Raw genomic sequence first — 17,358 nt, 5'->3', positions numbered from 1 at the left:
ATGATTCTTCTTTCAACATCATTTTAATACCTCAAATTGAAGAACTGACTTTTGTATTGTGCTGGATCATGCAGAATTCAACTTGAAAATTACAGGTAAAGTGCTGGTGTTCAGAGCAAGCAGACAAGAAAAGTGGTACCCTTAGAGAGTGCCTAGTTTCTACATGTATTACCCTCTGATGATATCACACATTCCATGCTGGGTTAATTTAAATCTGTCATTGTTAACTTTGGATTCTTGTGGAGCCAATAGATGCACAGCTGATCCAGCTTCAAAGACTCCAGGCTATATGTAATTTTACATGAGATTTTCTGGGTTTTGCATTTATCACTAGAGTCTGAAAGGACAGGTTTACGATCCATTATGGTAAAAATTTGAGGGGGAAAGAGTGAAGGGATTTAAAAGTGTGAAAAAGGGGTTTTCTTTCTATCAGCAGCAACTCTCAGGTACCCACAGCACACAGTTGAGGCCACTGAGGATCAGGAGAGGTAAAGCCAGAACCGAACCAGCACAGAGCTGCTCAGCAGAGAGCCATAGTTTAAAAGCATTTTGAACTACAACCCTCAGTAAGAAACACCTTTAATACTGTGTGGTGGTTCCACTCAAGTCCAATAACTGAAACTGTAATTTCACTAATTAAAATTCAATTTTACTCTGCAAATACACACTCTATGCTACTTTGCCTTAATATTTTACAAAAGAAGTTGATTGTATCATTTGGGTCTTGGCTTATGGCTTGGATTTGGGCTGACAATTTGATAAACATTATCTCAGAGGACCTCAGATAACTGTGCCGAATCCATTCAAAACAAAGAAACAGGCCAGAAGGACAGGACACATTAAGGCTGCATCTCCCAGAGCAATCTTGGTTCAAGCTTGTAGCCTCTGGGTTCTGTTAGCGTCTTACTTTTAGGGATTCTTTGGTTTCCTTCCAACTGCACAGCATCTCACTGCCTAAGCAACAAGTGTGTTCTGTTGTGGAGTAAATGTATATAATCACCTGGGGTGGTGACAGAATGCCTGGGTCTGTCAACATAGCTTAATTTCCTGTGAGAAGGTGTATATTTATGTCTTTCCAGGAGATCTTCAAGTTGACAAATAGGCTATTTATTGATGGTTTGAGGAGGGAGTGCCACATTTCACTGGGGCTAAATTGCCATAGATTACAAAATACATCCTAATTTCACACGTTTTGATGCTGAAATATGTGTATATTTGAACTGATGGAGAGAAATTGAGACAAAAGAAACTCATTCAGTAAAAGAACCGAATAGCTGGGTGATCTCAGGTCTACAAAACATGAATGAGCAGAAGCACCTCACTTCTGAGGCTGAGTCACCCCTCAAGTGGCTTCACCGATGGCACTCCACCCAGGAGCCCACCACCTTACCATTTTTTCTGGGGATTTGTACCAGCACCTCCCCACCTCCAGGCAAAGCATGGGGCATACCAACTACAGACAGGACACCAAATATAGGCTTCCCATTTTCTGAAACACAGCGTCTGGTATGCACACTAGACGCGTAAACACATTTTTCCAAATCTTTCAGCAAAGCTGTTGTCTTGGAATTATTTCTGAGTTAAAACACACTTACATGTTCTTTATCCATTCAGCAAACACATACTGAGCACCTACTGAATACAAGGTTCTGCAGGGGACATGGAGACACAGAGGTGACTGGAGTTCAAGGACTCCCATCAGTCCCAAAAGGCTTTGCCTTTAGGAAGACCAGGCACCCTAATGATGACCTTTCTTTCACCCTGACAGCAGCGCTCAGCAGTGTGCACAAAATCGTGCTTCCAGCTCTCCAAAATGTGAAGCAAATCTACTGACAGGAAGATCCCAGTATTCTCCGAGGGCAGAGCACACATGTCATTTCCTTCTCACATATGAGGGACCCACACTTCTTATGAGTAACTGCTCCCCATGCCCACCACCTGGAGGGCTCTTTAAGCCACACATTGCCAGACCACCCCTAGCATGTCTGATTCAGTAGGCTTGGGGGAGGGCCAGAGAATCTGCATTTCTGACAAGTTATCTTGCTGAAACTGTTTGTCCAGGGAACCCTACCTTAAGAACCAGGATCCTCAGGCATTTTAATCATTTGCAAAGTTAACACTGGCTCTCCACAATCTCCAGGCTCCAGGTAGTGGGTGTGCGGCCTTGTCTATGGCTGTAATTCGGGTCCTGTAGGGAAGGTGGCATTCTGACGAGCAGTTAGCAGTAGCCTTCACAGGCCTGGCACTGGTAGGTTACAGATGCCAAGCCAGGCATGATATTGTGATTTATAAGAAGAACTATATTATTTGTTCTTCATTCCTGTTTCTGGCACAGAGCTCCTAAAACCCTGGGAATGTTCTAAGTGAAAAGAGCTATAAAGGTGTATTTTGTTATGTAAATGAGATGACTTTTAGAAACCACGTAAGGATGGGGGTTCGTTGCCTGGAAAACCAACCCCATGATTAGAGAATTGGAACTTTCAGTCTCATCCCCTAATCTCTGGAGGTTGAATCAATCATGCTCTTTAATGAAGCCTTCATAAACCCCCAAAGGGATGGGGTTCAGAGAGCTTCCAGGCTGGTGAACACGTGGCGATTAGAAGAGAGTGGGCCTGGGGTTGGGGAGGGCTGGGATGGATGATCCACACCCTTTTCCTAAGCCTCTCCCTGTGCATCTCTCCATCTGACTCTTTCCGAGTTAAATTCTTTTATGATAAACTGGTGATCCAGTAACTAAACTGTTTCTCTGAGTTCTGTGAGGATGCTAGGTAATTAATCCCAGGAAGGGGTTGTTGAAACTTCTGACCTATAGTCTCCCCTCAAAGCTGCACATTAGAATTGGGTGATAGGAACACTGTCACTAAGGGAACTCATTCCTCTAAAGCGGACTGCAGCCCGCAAGCCAAGTGCTGCTCACGTTGTTCCTATAAGTAAATAAATAAAGTTTTATTGGAACTCAGCCACGCTCGTGCACTTGCATGCTGTCTATATTGCTTCCACGTTACAGGGGCAGAGTCCAGTGGTAGCAACCGAGACAGATGGCCCACAGAACTGTAAATATTTACTATGGGTTCTTTAAGGAAAATGTTTGCTCCTGCTCTGTGCAGCTGGATGCCTGAAATATTGACATTAGATTAGTTGAACCCTTTGCCCATATCCGTTGGTGTATTTCTGATTGTCACCATCATCACGTCGATTGACTACTTTCCAGTGAGAGTTCTTCTCTCAAGAATTGTGTCTGTCATTATTTAGAATATGTGGGTTGTTGTTGTTGCTTATTGGAGTTAGAGATTGAAAGATGGCTATTTTAAAAAACTGATTATAACTATTTAAAAAAATTAGGCAAGAAAAAATTTAGATTTTATTTTTTTATTTTTACTGCAATTACCACTTTCTTTGCTCATAGGCCTGTTAACCAGCCCCTTCATTATCAGAGTACACAGAGCTATTCCAAGTACTCATATAACATACTTTAAGCCTTATTATAAGCCCTGAAGACCTTACTGTTTAATACTATAGATTAAACAAAGCTGATGACAGGCACATACATAAAAGCCTCTGGCGGGTCTTTGAACAGAATTTACTATAAAACCGAGACATATGTCCATGCTCATGGCCAGTTCCCAGTATGACCTAGGTTATTCCAGTGTCCTAGGAACCTAGATGTTCCCTCCTTTGAGGACACAGGCTCATCATTTCACAACAGTGGTGACTTTGAAATGTTGCCGCACTGCGCTCTGGGTCCCCTCCCCTTCATGTCCCTCGCACAGCCCCCAGGGGACTCGCTGTATGGAATCTACCCCGTGGCTGGGCTGCGGGAGGGGAGCACAGGGATCTGAGTAAGAAATACGAGCTTCAGACCTGAAGCTAGGTGCTTTTCACGATTTTGGCTTTGTTCTGTTTGGTTTCTGCTGACTTTACCTTCCTGGTACTCAGTACAGGTAAATATGTCATGAGGATCACACAATCATGAACCTTTATTTCTCTCTTTCTCACATTGTGAGCTGTGCGTCAGTTTTTAGTTAGCCCTGTGAAGATAACTGCTCAGTGAGCCTCAGCATTGCCCAGGAACAAAGAGGGGGACAATTGTAGCAGGTCTTGAGTGCAGGCATCCAGTCACAGTGATGACCTGCTGTGCCCAGCTCCCTGGTCCTGAGGAAGCAGGAGGAAAGAGAGGGGCCTGAGAGCGAACCACCCGGCTAAGGTCCGTTCACCTCTTACCTGTCGCTGCTTCCCGGGCCTTTCCCCAGTCTGCTGATTGTTCAGTGCCTCTGCCATCGTGGATGTTACATAGTTTCTATTTTACTCTAGGGTAACGTCTAACTTTTAAATGGGTAGTCAAAGCGTGATGGGAATTAAGTGAGAAGTACTAGTACAAACGTTCTCAGAAGGAGGGAAATAGGACACTGTTATTATAATGATACGCTATAGGTAAGAGGGGTGCCACGGAGTTCGATGGAGAAAATAACAAGTTGTCTGTATTTTTCTCCATTCTGCAAAATTAATTGTGTATTGTTACAATACATAAATGTACCTCAAATCACATACCATCCATAAGATTAACCCCATTAGTAGTTTATATTCCTTGCCTGATGTGAAATAGTGGGTATGCATTTTCCTTTTATCCTAATGCAAGCTGGCTAGAGAAGGGATTCTCAGATAGAAAGGGCTGCTTTGCAGGTTAACAGAAAAAGGCCACTATTGTAGGCATAAGTTAGGGTGCATACATTTGTATTAGTTAGAGGGGTTTTTGCAGGCAGTTTTATATCACAAATGCCAAATTAATTGCAGTAGATTATGTTACTGATCATAACTGTTATTTTTTATAAATAGATGCTCATCAAAAATCGCCAGATCTAAGATATAAAACTAGATACACTTAAAACCTCAGAAACCTGCGTAGGATAGAGGAAGGTTGGGTGGGAAAAATCTTATTTAATGCTTGGAGTTGTCTATAGTGTTAATTTATCTTGAGAACTGGTTTTGTCTTAAGTAGAATAATAGAATCAAGTTATAATTTTTAATTAATTAACTAATTAATTAATGTTGGTGCTTACACCTGTATGGGTTCTTTGTGTTCTACTAGAGAACGAGATTGTCAGAGTTTGAGCTTAAGAATCTTGAGTGAATCTTTCTGTAAGTATCTGTGTCCTGTATTTTCAGAGGAAGTGCAGGTTTAACCAGTGGCATTGTTGAATGCTTTTGCACAAATGTTCAATTGTGCATTATATGATGCTTAATGGATATGTATTGGCAATGAAACACTTTCTTCTGCATGGTCTTTAATTCAAAGTGTGTTATTTGAAATGTATTCCTAATGTATTCAGACAATGATTGTTGAGCACTGTGGAAGCCCATTATAAAATGCTTTTCTGTGTTATGCATTCAGTTTTTGTCCAAGTTAGACCATGCCTCTCTTCTATCTAGCGATATAGGATAGAAATCTCTCTTTGGATAATGTAACAACTACCTGCATAATCCATGGTTATGATTACAAACAAAATGTCATTCTTTAAAAATATCTGGAATTTGATGTTAGCTAGTTGAATATAGACTTTTAACTAGGGTGTCAGAATCATCTATCAAAATTCCTACCACTAAGCAATGTTTTTTTGTGTATCAGTTAGTATTGTAGGAGTTACAGTGTAAAGGCTAAATAAATGCTTTAAAGTCAATGGATTAATAAAAATAGAGACAGCTTCTTTGATTAAAGGGCTTTAATCTGCAGAATCTTGCGTGTTGGAATCCCTAATTTGCAATTGTCATTATGTACAAAGTTTGTCATATTGTCCTGTTCTATTGATTTTTTCCTTAAAACTTACTGTTTCATTCTTTAGCCTTCACATTACATGGCTTGAATTAATTTTATGCCTATGCTTACAAACTTTGGGGCTCTGGTTTCTTTCTTACCCAGTCCATAGATAATCTACGCCTGTCATGTCAATTAACTTCCAGGTGTCTCCACTACAAGAGCCAAATATTTCTACTGAACATGTTTTTGAGGTTTGGGTTATCCCCTTGGTGTTGCATCCCATAGGCTATGCACTGGTTTCCTAGAACAACATCTGTTTTGAGTTGTCAGCCAAAAAAGGGGAAAAAATCAAATATAAAAATGTATGAGTGCAATCCTTGAAGATACATCCGTGTACATGTGTGGGGAAAAAGTGCCAAATTTTTATTGTTACTTTAGGAGACAATAGAACAATTCCCCATCACTCCTAACACACACATTCAGCAAAAGTAAAATAGTTTCTCAGTATGTGGAATCCTTAGATTATTCAGATCATTTGGCTGCTAGATGAAGAGGCTGACTGTAGACTCCTCCACCTTGACAATTTTAAAAAGAATGAATATCTTTATATTTTAATAGTCTGAATTTCTAACTCTGTGGCCAAAATGCAACAGCAGAAGAGAAACTAATGCATGGTAATATGAGAAGAGATTGAGCACTAGACCCTGTGAAACAGACCGATACCAGGCTGCCCCTCACTGAATTAACAATGGCATAATATGTGCCTTAAGAAAAGTGGGAACATTATTATGATGAAATAAATTATTGCTCCTGTTATCTTTATATAGTTGGTGATTTGTTAAAGTATACTGCAGATGGTGTTATTACTGTCTAAACGTCACAAATATAAATATATTTCAACGTATTTTTAAAGGGTAATTTGCTGTGTTATTACAACGCTAAAAATTAACTGGCATTAAAATGAAACTAAACTGCTGCATGAAATTTAGGGCTCTGTAAACACAACACACACACGCACTCTCCAGTGCACACATCATGTCTTCTTGGAGTAAGAGTTTGGAGGTCACAACATACTCTCAAAATCCCAAGGCCGAGCATTAATCAGGCGTCAGAACATATTCTTACAACTGTGTACTATATATTGGAACAGACTGCATTTTAGGGATTTGGAAGGGGGCACAAAAATCTTCATATTTGCAAGATCAATTTATGGCTGCCAAAACCTTTGAGTGGAAAGAGCTAAATTCCTTTGTTGTTTCTTTTTTTTTGCCTGCAAAAAGCCACAGACATGAGAAAGAGCAGTGAAAAATTTCCCTGGTGCTGGGAAGGGAGGTGTCTTGCTCTTGTTAAGGCATAAAAAAAATGTGTCTACCCTTTTTCTCCTTCCCTGTTTCATCAACATCATCAAACGCATGCTCTCTGTTTTAGTCATTTTGAGTCAGTCACTAACTCAACTGTCTTTTGTACTCTGGCAAAGATAATGTATCTGGGTTTCCTTAGTGATATTCCAAACACTTTTTTTTCCTGTCCTCCCATACAGAGCACATAGTTTGGGTGGAATTCCTGTTGTGTGGGAGGCCAGCTCAGCCCCATTCACACACTCACACTCCCAGATGTGGCCCCAGGGGCTTAGTTCTATCTTGGTTTCAACAGCCAGACATTTGTTGCATAAGGCTCCTCTCCAACAGCTTGTCCACAACCACAGTGGGCCTTTGTGCATTTACGTATTTGTTTTGCTTGGTGTGTTTCGGCCTATTTTTTAAAAATCTTCCTTTGAGTAAGTTAAAGCTGTGAAAAAAATGTTTGCTTCCAGGAAAAGGGAGCCAAAGTGCCCACTGATTACTTTAATTGCATAACTGAGGGCCAGCAGGAGTCAGGAAAGGCAGGTGGGAGGGAAAAAAGGAGTGGAAATAAATTGTATCCAGAATTCTCAGATATTATGCCCCACGATTAAAAAATCAAGACATCAGACTAGGAAGTTGGGACACAGAAAGAGGATTGCTGTCACTGTTGCTATCATTAAATTTAACCCTCACTGACTGAGTTTTGAAAATCTGCCAGTGAAATACAGTACTGAACTCCCTGAAAGGTAAACTTTCAAATGTGCACAGGAGATGAGACACAACAATATTTATATTTCTTCTGACTAAGAACGGTAACTGTGTGATAATTTCAGAGGGACACCTGCGACATTTGCTTTTGTCAACAGGACCTTGAATATGAACAAAGCACACAAAGTCACTTCCCACCAGGATGTGACATTCTGGACCAGCCCTGAATGTGGGTACATCTGGAAGATAACTATTTTAGGCAAGAATTCTTTCCTCTATTCCATGATTCAATCAATTTGGGCACCCGGGAGAGGGTTAAAGAGAGTATCTGCTGTTAAAAGCTTAAATGTCCTTTAGTGTGGTAGGGTGAGGGTGAGGGTGAGGGTGAGGGTGAGGGCTGTGTGGGGGCAGATCACGAGAAGCAGACACTGAGCTAAGAAGCCATCACTATTCTAGGCTTATTTAACCAAATGCCTAGGGGGAAATACAGTTCTCAAATAGGCTAGTGCTGAAAAATGAATGATATAAATGTTACTCATTCTACAACTGAGAGAAAGACGTCACTCCCAGGAAGTGATTACAGTTCTCTATCTTCTGGGCCAGTCACTAAGGAAACACTGACTAAGTGGGTGAAAGAACTCAGTCCCTTTAGAGTTGAGGCCGGTCCATCAGGGCAGCAATCACGTTTACAGGCTGGATAGTCCTTAAGACCTAGAAAACACGTCCATGCTTGTGAGCTCCCTTTATTCACATTTCAGCTAAATATTATTCATTCTTATTTTTTTATAGTGTGGCAGGAACAAAAATTCAAATCCAGGTCTTAGTCAAGTTTTATTGTTCTTCTGCTAAACTAGAGCTATTCTGCTTAAACACACAGGTCTTTAAACTTGCAAGAATCATGCAAATGTAAACTAGTCACTATTGTACATCCTACAATGCAGTATAGGCTAGTATGCCCATGCTAGAGGTATGCACTATGCACTTTTATGCACTTTTTAATCAGCAGAAAAAAAAAAGCCAAATTGTGCTTGACTTTTGCCAAAAACCTTTCCCGGGTTGAAGAAGGAATAATTAACTCAGAAGATATATGTGTCTCTCAGAGCTAAAACACTTCCAGGAGATCCTGATGTGGATGAATGTCCCATACTTTTATAAGATGCTTTGTTCTTTTCAAAGTAACCTCAGGAATTGTGTATTTCCTGAACATGGCTAGTCTTTATTTACATGGAAAACCCATACTTTTACATGGGTTGTCTTTCATTCTTGGTGAGAAAAGAAGGGAATCAAAGCTTTAGAGTTCCAGTGATACTATAACCGACTGAATGTTAGGTTAGCTGTCAGAATCCAAACTTTCCCATACAATCCCAGGAATGAAAACACATCCTGATTAGTAATCCTCACCAAGTTTGGAAGGTTAGAGGTGATTCAGTCTCCACGAATGTGCTCTGGTCTTATTTTAAGAAGGGCCTCTGAGTCATGTGGAGTTGTGTCAAAATATGTGTTATGTTATGTTATTTTAAAAAGGAAGCTTGGAGGGAGGAAATTGAACCATCTTTTTTCAAAAAACTCTGCCCTTTAATGGAAGAAAAGGGCAAGTCATTTCCCACACATCTCACTTACTCTGTGCAATGGAGGCTATGATGTATTTTTGTCACAGATGTATTCTCGATGTGGTTTGGTATAACCTTACTTAGAGTATTTTAAATTTGCAACTTGAGCTGTTCTTACTTATATTTATTGTTAGATGTGGTTAAATGTACTGCTTATAATCTACTAAAACTTACAATTGATCTATTATTATCCTCAGTGTTTAACCATCTGGAGTGGCGGCTATGCAGACATTTATGCACTATTTTATCAATATAAAAATGCATCATTTTAAGTGAACCTCAGTTTTCTCAACTCAGAAATGTCGGAATAGACTCAATCCTGCCTATCTTCCTGAGTCGTAACAAAATATTTGAAAGTCCTTAGAAAAGTAACAAAAGAGCATTGGTTGGTAGGTCAGACAGCACCTAGGTCATGATGGGTTGTCAGGTTGGTTGGTAGCTATATGGCTCAGAATCAGGTAAGCAGTCACCCCTACAGCCCAGAGAGGTGACCGGCATGCCCAGGGAGATGAACAGTCTCAATCTTTCTACACCTTTGAATATTTTTCTCTACAGTACACTGGGAAGGTCCTGAAATTTCCACTTCATTTAGTTTGTCCATCTTCGGGTCCGTGATTCAGCCAATCTGTTCTGTCCAGCAAATTATCAGAGGCATTCCTAGCACCTCAACTAAAACACTGAGTCTGTCAATCACTCTCAGTAGATTCAGCATGATCCAACTTTCTGTCCTTCCCATCTTAATCCCATGCCTTTAAGATTCATTGCCATTCTTATTTCCCAGGTTGCTGTTGCTATCAATTGGCTGACCATGCAACTCTTTGGCGTGTATTACACCCCATCACAGATTCGGAACTTGAGTCCACTTAGAAACCTAGAAGAAGTGATTAGAGCAGATCTTAACAAGGATTAGCGGGCGCGGGCAAGTTCCTGGAGTGAGGTAGGGGCACTAGATGTTTATCATGAGAAGGACAAACTTCCTCACACAGAAGTGACAACTGCTTCTGCCAGCAAAGGCGGCCACCAAAACCAAGGGCTCCCAATCCCGACCTTCATCAGAATTTGCTTACATAAACCCATGCCAAACTTCCAAATCCCATTTCTTTCCAATAAATGCCCTAATTTTAATAAAAGAGGCCTTGTGGATTTGGGGATTCATTTTTGGCTGAAATTTATCCACCCACAGAATGAGAATTTGGGTTTAATTTTCAGAAATCTTGGTCCTCTGGTTATAGGAGATAGGATTTCTTCCAGGGCCAATCTAGAAGCTTTTAGGTTCCTATATAGACCTTAATGTGTGAATTTAAAGCCATTAGCTTATCACTTTTTTCCTAAATTAGTATAGTCAGAAGTAGCCAACCAATCCAATTATACTCTCTGTTTTCACCAAAATTTCAAAATCAACAAATACTTGGCCACTCAGAACTTCTCACTTAATTGCAGGTATATAAAGGTGGTAATTGAAGTAACTCTTTTGCCACTGCATGCTAGATACTTCTTTACCACTGGAAATAGGATATTAGTGCATTTAAATCTAATCAGATCACAAAACCAATTCCAGAAAATCCAGAACATCTCAGGAGCCCATCCGAAAGATTCTGTCCCTCTGGAACCACTCTAAGTGCCAAATTCTGAATTAGTCAGGTGTAAATCAGAGAAGCTGAAAGCTCTGTAGGTTTGTGTTTGGGTATTTGCCCTCATGCAATAGTGGGAGTTTTGAGTCCACAGAGTGGGAAGGAAGATGGCTATGGGATGGAGGAAATAAGCTGAAGCCATAAAAACAGGCTGAAGCCATGTCCTCCTTGTCACCTCTGGCCTTAGGTATGGTTATATGGGGGATCTACAGAAGAGGGAATTCCATCTGGATTGTTGATGAAATGTCTGAGGACCTTCTCCTAAGGCTTTGTCATTGCTTCAGTAAAACTGCTGAATGGCTATTTTTAACTAATCTGGAAGCATTCTTAAAAACCAGCACGTGGCTGTTAAATTTCAGCTCCTCTTCAACAAAGGTTTTTCAGAATCTTTTTTTCATCATATCATCACCATCTCCAACAACGTAATATTTGTAAAATTATACATGCATAACACATAGCAGGTGTGGGCTATGGTCTGGCTTCACATTGCAAGAATCTCAGCTGAGCCCAGCTGGGCGTGGCTCAGCAGTTGAGCATCAACTTAGGATCCAGGAGATTGTGGTTTGGTTCTTCATCAGGGCACATGCCTGGGTTGTGGGCTCGATCCGCAGTAAGGGACATGCAGGAGGGAGCTGATTAATGATTCTCTCATCACTGATGTTTCTTTCTCTCCCTCCCTCTCCTTTCCTCTCTCTGAAATCAATAAAGATATATTTTAAAAAAAAGAAAAAAAAGAATCTCTGATGACGTTCTACAATGAATAAGATTTTGCTGTTGGATGTATAGTCAAAGTATTTTTGTCTGCCTCCTGTTCTGGTTTCAAGGGCATTCACACAACTGATGAATAGTAACAAGACAATGTGGTCAATAGGTGGACTGCCCCAGTTTGAATTGGGGTGTAAGTTCTTTCCTGGCCTGTGGTTGGGAGAACATTAAAATAATGGAATTAAGGATGAAAAAAATGGAGCTGGGGCTTCTCAGGTCATAGCCTAAAGCATGGGAGGAGAATTCACCTGGGAAGAGAGAAGCCCAGCCAAGATTGTTGGGTGTATTTTGGGCTCTCCTGTGTTGGTCTTGTTTTGAGGCTGAACACTTGGCTTGTGGATGGCCTAGAACCAACTGTCTAAGTTGTGATAAAGATGCAGAGCTGCTTGCTAATGATTTTCACATCAGTACAGCAAGATTGGGATCACTTCCCACTGCCATCATTTTGATTAATAGAGGGGATTGAAAATCTCCTTTAAGAAGACATGACTTGTGCACAGATTTATGAAGTAGATTTTAGTCGACAGAAACTTTGCAGACAACTGAGACACAAAGCAGGACACCTTCTACAGGGGCAGATTATCCCAGGCCTTAGAATGTTTGTTTAGGGAAAAGCAAAAAGCATAAAGTCTCAAACTAATTGCTTAGAAAATAATGTTTTTGTGGGGAAAGGTGGTATCAAATATTTAAACTTTCTGGTGTCCAGCATCTTCACAGTATGTGACTGAAATTTTTCTCCCCTACACTCACCAACTTCCCTCACTAAGATCCCCCCTTGTTAATATTTAAGTCCTCTCAGGTCTCCTCCATTTTAGTGAGGTACCAAGGCTCCCTGCATCACATCCAGATACAGAGACTAGGAGCTCATGTAATGATTAAAGCTGATCCAAACCTCCCCTAATACCTAATCTGTAAAGTTAGAATAATTCTACAGTTTAAGTTACTTCAAGGAACATGGTCCCATTCAGCAAGGCAGTCTCTTGGGTTTCATTTCAGATCCCGAGTAGGAAGAAGAGAGCCCTGGAACTACGCACTCAGCTCCTCATGCTCATTCCTGGCTGCTTGCATCTCTGTGGAAACCTTCCTTGTTCTCATGGGTCTAGGTGTCTCAGTAGCATTGGATTCTGGTTGTCCAACTGTTGAACTTGGCCTATTCTCATGACTTGGTTTGCCTGAACTGTTAGTCCCACTGTGGCCCTCATGGTCACTCTGTGCACCTTGAAGTCTAGGTCTTTCTCTCACTGCGTCTTCAGCCCTCCTTTTAGACCTTGGTCTTTTTTCTAAAGCACCTCCCTGGGAGTTTGTGGCTATGCACTCAGCTCCCTCCTTCTCAGCCACTCCTTTGAGTAAAGGGAAATTTCTGTACTGCTACCATGTCTCAGAAGATGCCAAGATGTCTTGGGGAAGAACTCTCAGGCTCACTCACATACAGTCTGTTCACAGGAACCTTACAAGTGGTGGGTGGAAATCCTGTGACTCAGTCATCTCTCCCAGTCCCAAAGAGACAGCTAAGTGAATGTCCCTTCCCTTTCAGCTTTCCCTCAACATGCTTCCCCTTCTAGGAACCGTTGCAGGACACATATGTCTCCAAGTCCTTATCTTCCACTTATCCAAACTAGTTGAGTCCAGTTCCTCCTTTCTGCCCAAATCTTCCACCATTTCCTATCTTCTTCTTTCCTCAGGGGCATCTGTGTTTACCTTTTCTTGGACTGTAATGATTAAACAGCTGCCAGAGAACATGTTTTATTAGAATATATGGGAAAACATATTAGCTTAATATTTTCTAAATATATTTCTACTCTGTCATTTGGAAAAAACAATAGACAACAGAATCTCTCCTAATCTACTAATTGATGTCTCTCCAGTTGCAGGCAAATCTCCCACAAATGCTGACTATATGTCTTGTTTTCATTTCTCTACCATCTTCTCAGTTCTTAACTCACTTCAGCCTTACTTCCACCCTCCATTACTCCACTGACTTATGATAAGTTCATCAGGACCCCCATGCCAGCAAGTCCAGTGACAACTTTCATGCATCTTACGTGACTGTTGAATAGCATGTATCACTGCTGATCACTCCTCACTTTTTGGAACTCTTGTTCCCTTGATTTCAAATAAACAGCTTACTTTTATTTTCTTCCTACCTAGCCTTTGCAATCTCCTTTTCGTCTCATCTCTGGACATAGATCATTTGGGTTGTTGTTATGTAAGATTAGGTCTTTGTTCTCATTCTAGGCTCTTTTCCTAGTCACTCATATGATTTCAATTGTCAAGTAAACATCAGTGACTCTAATGTACAAAAATAGCCTAAACAGCTCTTCTGAGGCTAGGAAACACACATCCTCCTGCAAACCTACAACCTTTTCATGATGTTTTACCTTGGACCACTTCTGATCTCTGTTACCTATCATCCTGGACCAACCTGCCATCATCTCTTGCCCAAAATACCCTAAGAGCTATTAACTGTTATCTTTGCATCATTCTAATGGTCCTTTAATAACTTCTTCATGCAGTAGCCAGTTTCTCTCAAGATGAAAACTATGACCCTCATTCTAAAATCCCTCTTTTTTTCCCTTTCTTCTTAAAAACCAAGACCTGATTATGGCATAAAAGTCTCTCCATGGTCTGATTTTTGTCTTATATGGCTGTGTCCTTCTAGTATCTCATTCTTTTCTGTGTTTTACACACATGGGCTTTTTTGTTTTTGTTTCTATAATGAACCAGTTTTTATTCTGTCAAAGACTTTTGTACATCAGATCCCTCTGTCTCATCCCACTCTCAAACCCCACAACAGTCCCTTTCATCTGGCTAACTGTTAATCATCCTTCAGACCTGAACTCAAATATAAGTTCCTTCAAGGAAGATGCCAGCCACCCTCTTGTCCAAGTCAGTCACCTATCTTCCATGAGCTCTTTCATGGCAGTAATTGCAGCTCAGTCTAATTCTTACTCTATTATCCCAGTGGTTTCCACCTTTAGCATGCCTTTAATCCTCTGGGATTGTTGGGTCTTCTCTGAGACAGAAATATAAGGGAACTTATATAGCATTTGTCTTTTTGTTACTGGCTTATTTCATGAGGCATAATGTCCTCAAAGTTTACTCATTTAATATCATATGTCAGAACTTTTTACCTTTTGGAGACAATAATATTTTATTAAATGTATATGTACCACATATTGTTTGTCTATTCATCTGTTAGTGGATACTTGGATTGCTTCCACACTTTGGCTATTATGGATAATGCCGCTATGAACATGGGTGTACAATATCTCTTCATGTCTTTTCTTTCAATTCCTTTGAGTATATACCCAGAAGTAGAATTTCTGAAGCATATGGTAGTTCTATTTTAACTTTCTGATGAAACACCATCCTGTTTTCTACAGTGGTGTGCCATTTTTCATTCCCACCAACAGTGCACAAGGTTTCCAATTTCTCTACATCCTTGTCAACATTATTATTATTATTTATAGTAGCCATCCTAATGGTAGTGAGGTAGTATCTCATTGTGCTTTTCATTTGCATTTCTCTAATGATTAATGATGTTAAGCATCTTTTCATATGCTTGTTAACTATTTGTGTATCTTTGGAGATATGTCTATTCAAGTCCTTTGTCCATTTTTAAAACCAGGTTATTTGGTTTTTGTTGATATTGATGATCCTCTCTGATATTCTGAAAGCCCTAAAATTAAAAATTAATTTAATGGGCATTGTCTCTGCTCAGCAATAAATTACTTTTGCAGGTTCATATATACCATTGTTTATGTGTCTCATCTTTGAAAGTATTGAGAAACGAATGTCATATTTTTATCTTGATTCTTTCATTTTAGCTCAAAAAGTTAACAGCTGTTCTTGGTGGAAGTAGAGGTGGAGGGAATGGTGGAGTAACCTTTTGCTCTATACCAAATACACAAATCCCAGATAATCATTTTAGCCTCCTTTAGAAGTAGAATTCTGCTTAAAATATTTCCCAAACTGTCTAGCCGGCAGGGCTCAGTGATTGAGCATCAACCTATAAACCAGGAGGTGATAGTTCAATTTCCTGTCAGGGCACATGCTGGGGTTTTGGGCTTGATCCTCAGTAGGGGGTGTGCAGGAGGCAGTCAATGGATGTTTCTCTCTCATCAATGTTTCTATCTCTCCCTCTCCCTTCCTCTCTCTGAAATCAATAAAAATGTATTTAATGAAATATTTCCCATACTTTCACCTATGGAAAATAGGTGCAAAAGAAAGGGTTTATTAAGGATTGATAAAAGCACAAAGACAGGTGCTCAGTAGAGGGGATTCTCCTGTCTCGTCACATGGTCTCCTCATTTTTTCTAGTCATAGCCATCCAGTTAAATATGACTCCCAGACTCCCCAGGGCCTCTGATTACATTCTTCTCAGTAGAATATGAGCATCCATCATATGTTCAACTTGCACCTAACAAGATCTCTCTTTTCTTTTGGATGGATGAAAGTTGCAAGAATTAGAGCACTTTGGGAAGATATGTGTTGAGGATAGCAAGCTCTGGAGATGACTCCTGGGAACACAGCCTGTCCACCCACCTCGACTGGAGAGAGAAAGAAACCTCTGACCATAAGAACCACCAATGCACGTGGAGGTCACGTTCTCACTGCAGATTTCCCTCCACCCTAATCCTACATGCTTCTTTGCTTTTCATTTTACACTTGCTTAAGTCATTTCTTTGCAAATCTCAACATGACTTATTTGTAGAACTGGATACAGCTTCACAGGAGGTACTGACTAAAACATGATGGAAACATTCCCTGTCCTTGAAGAATTTATATGTTATATTATTGTTGAGAAAACCAAAATCATGTACACAGGAAATGAGTCATAAAGTATAGAATTAATTGCTTATTTGTATAGCACTTAGAGTTTTAGAATCTTAAGTGGAAACCTAATCAGAACCTTCTAGAACATCAGAGCAGATTGGAAAAAGGGATCAATCGAAGCCTCAATGGCCTTGAACAGTTTCTAGGAGGAGGGGCCTTGAGTCAAACCTGAGGGGTCATTAATTCTGTTCAGGGGTGGGAAGCCCAACACACACTTGGGTCAGGTGAGGAAGTGACTTTTCACCATCATCAAATGAAATGTCTCTCTGTTTCTCCCAAGGAGAGTAAAATTTCCAGGCAACACACCTATGTGCCAGTCCCTGAGCTCCAAACTCAGAGGGTTATATATGAGATTTTATAATAGTAACACTTTCATAATGGCCCTTTTGGGGTTTGCCTATGCCTCTGCTAGGACACTTCTCTTTACATTTATCTCGCCAGCTTCTTGCTGGCCTCAGCTTGGATGCTGCTTCCCCTGGAGCCTGGTTGGCAAACCGAGGACAGTGCCCTACACATAGGAGTACATGCCTGTCCACCGCGGCATGTGTAGCATGAGATTCCAGTCCCCACTTAACTGAAGGCATCTTCTATGGACCTCCATCATCGTTCAAAGAATCATTCCCATGCCTAGGATAATGTCTGGAAGAAAAGTGAGCTCAACAGAAGTATTTTAAATAAATGAATACATATATATCAGAACTTTGGAACAAAAT

Source organism: Miniopterus natalensis, chromosome 1 (assembly GCF_054644295.1).
Source record: "Miniopterus natalensis isolate mMinNat1 chromosome 1, mMinNat1.hap1, whole genome shotgun sequence".
Taxonomy (NCBI): Eukaryota; Metazoa; Chordata; class Mammalia; order Chiroptera; family Miniopteridae; genus Miniopterus; species Miniopterus natalensis.
Note: the sequence above shows the minus strand (reverse complement) of the source record.